Genomic DNA, 2,696 nt, shown 5'->3' on the forward strand with positions numbered 1-2,696 from the left:
CGGGAGAGGTGGTGTTCGGCTGCAAAAAGGTGTGACTGTTCGACTAAAGTTTGTAAAAAGTGGGTAAGACAAGGTGCGAATGCCTGACAATGTATGATCAAAAGCGGGAGCGGAGGTGTTCAGCTGCAAGAAGGTCTACATGTCCATCAATAATTGCTAGAAAACATGAAAGAAACTTTTCGAAAATCAAACCGCACATGAGCATAAGTGGGATAGGAGGTGTTCAGCTGCAAGGTGTGAATGTCCACCCATAATTCCTGAAAAATGGGCAAAAAAAAGGTGTGAATGCCCAACCATACATCATCAAAAGCAGGAGCTGAAGTGTTCGGCTACAAGAAGGTGTGAACGTCCAACCAAAATATGTAAAAAGAAGTTAAGAAAAGGTTCGAATATCCAACCAAACATAATCAAAAGCGGGAGCAGAGCTGTTCGACTGCAAGTAGGTGTGAATGTCAGATCATAATTTGCAAAAAGCTGATGAGAAAGGGTGAGAATGCCCGACTATACATCATCAAATGCGGGAGCGGAGTTGTTCGGCTGTGAGTAGGTGTGAATCTCCGACCATAATTGCTGAAAAATGTGTTAGAAAAGGTAAAAATGCCGGTCCATACATCATCAAAGGCGAGAGAGGTTGTGTTCGGCTGCAAGTAGGTGTGAATGTCCAGCCATAATTACTCACAAACGGGTAAGAAAAGGTAGTAGCCAGACCATATATGATCAAAACAGGGAGCGGAGGTGGTTCAGCTGCAAGAAGGTTTGAATGTCAAACTAAAGTTCAAATATATTAACAAGAGTGGCAGGAGAGGTCTTCGGATGAGAGTGGTTGAAAATTTCCAACCATAATGTATAAAATGCGGTGAAAAAAAGGTGTGATAGAACACTAAAAGGTGGAGCGGAAGTGTTCGGCTGCAAGAAGGTGTGAATGTCCGACTATATTTGGTGAAAAGCAGGTGAAGCAAGGTCTGAATGCCCAACCTTACATCATCAAAAGCAAGATCAGAGTTGTTTGGCTGCAAGAAGGCCATAGTTTGCCAAAAGCGGGTAAGGTGCGAATGTCCGACTAAATATCAACAAAATTTGGGGCGGAGGTCTTCGGATGCAAGTGGGTGTGAATATCCCACCATACAAGTATGGTGGAGAGGAAGCTGTGAATAGCCGACCATAGGTTGGAAAAAGCGGGTAAGAAAAGGTTGGAATGCCCGAACATACACCATCAAAAGAGGGAGCGGAGCTGTACGAAGGTGTGAATGTCCAACCATACTTGGTAAAAAGCGGGTAAGAAAAGGTTAATATACCCGGCTGTACACAATCAATAGCGGGAGCGGATGTGTTCGGCTACAAGAAGGTGTGACAGTCCGACCATGGTTTGTAAAAAGCGGGTAAGAAAAGGTGCGAATGTCCGACAATGTATGATCAAAAGAGAGAGCGGAGGTTTTCGGATACACGAAAGTTTGAATGTCCTACCATAGTTTGTAAATAGCGGGTAAGAAAAGGTTCGAATGCCCGACTATACACCATAAAAAGCGGGAGCGGAGGTGTTCCGCTGTAAGACGGTGTGAATGTCCGACCATAGTTGGTAAAAAGCGGGTAAGAAAAGGTTAAAATACCCGACTGTACAAAATCAATAGCGGGAGTGGAGTTGTTCGGCTACAAGGTCTGAAAGTCCGACCATGGTTTGTAAAAAGCAATTAAGAAAAGGTTCGAATATCCAACCAAACATAATCAAAAGCGGGAGCAGAGCTGTTCCACTGCAAGTAGGTGTGAATGTCCAGCCATAATTACTCACAAACGGGGGAAGAAAAGGTAGTATTGCCAGACCATACATGATCAAAACAGGGAGCGGAGGTTCAGCTGCAAGGTGTGAATGTCTGACTATAGTTTGTAAAAAGCGGGTAAGACAAGGTGCGAATGCCCGACAATGTATGATCAAAAGAGAGAGCGGAGGTGTTCGGCTGCAAGGTCTGAATGTCCAACCATAATTTGTAAAAACCGGGTAAGAAAAGGCTCGAAAGCCCGACTATACATCATCAAAAGCGGGAGCGGAGGTGTTCAGCTGCAAGAAGGTGTGAATGTTCGACTAAAGTTTGTAAAAAGCTGTTAAGACAAGGAGCGATGTCCCGACATTGTATGATCAAAAGCGGGAGCGGAGGTGTCCAGCTGTGAGTAGGTGTGAATGTCCGACCATAATTGCTGAAAAATGTGTTAGAAAAGGTAAGAATACTGGACCATACATCATCAAAAGCGGGACAGGAGGTGTTCAGCTGCAAGAAGGTGTGAAAGTCCGACAATGGTTTGTAAAAAGCGGGTAATAAAAGGTTCGAATGCCCGAATATACATCATCAAAAGCGGAAGCGGAGGTGTTCGACTGCAAGTAGGTGTGAATGTCAGATCATAATTTGCAAAAAGCTGATGAGAAAGGGTGAGAATGCCCGACTATACATCATTAAATGCGGGAGCGGAGTTGTTCGGCTGTGAGTAGGTGTGAATCTCCGACCATAATTGCTGAAAAATGTGTTAGAAAAGGTAAAAATGCCGGTCCATACATCATCAAAAGCGAGAGAGGTTGTGTTCGGCTGCAAGTAGGTGTGAATGTCCAGCCATAATTACTCACAAACGGGTAAGAAAAGGTAGTATTGCCAGACCATATATGATCAAAACAGGGAGCGGAGGTGGTTCAGCTGCAAGAAGGTTTGAAT

The sequence above is a fragment of the Leuresthes tenuis genome, unplaced genomic scaffold (genome assembly GCF_036924035.1).
Source record: "Leuresthes tenuis unplaced genomic scaffold, fLeuTen1.0.hap1 SCAF_6, whole genome shotgun sequence".
Lineage (NCBI taxonomy): Eukaryota > Metazoa > Chordata > Actinopteri > Atheriniformes > Atherinopsidae > Leuresthes > Leuresthes tenuis.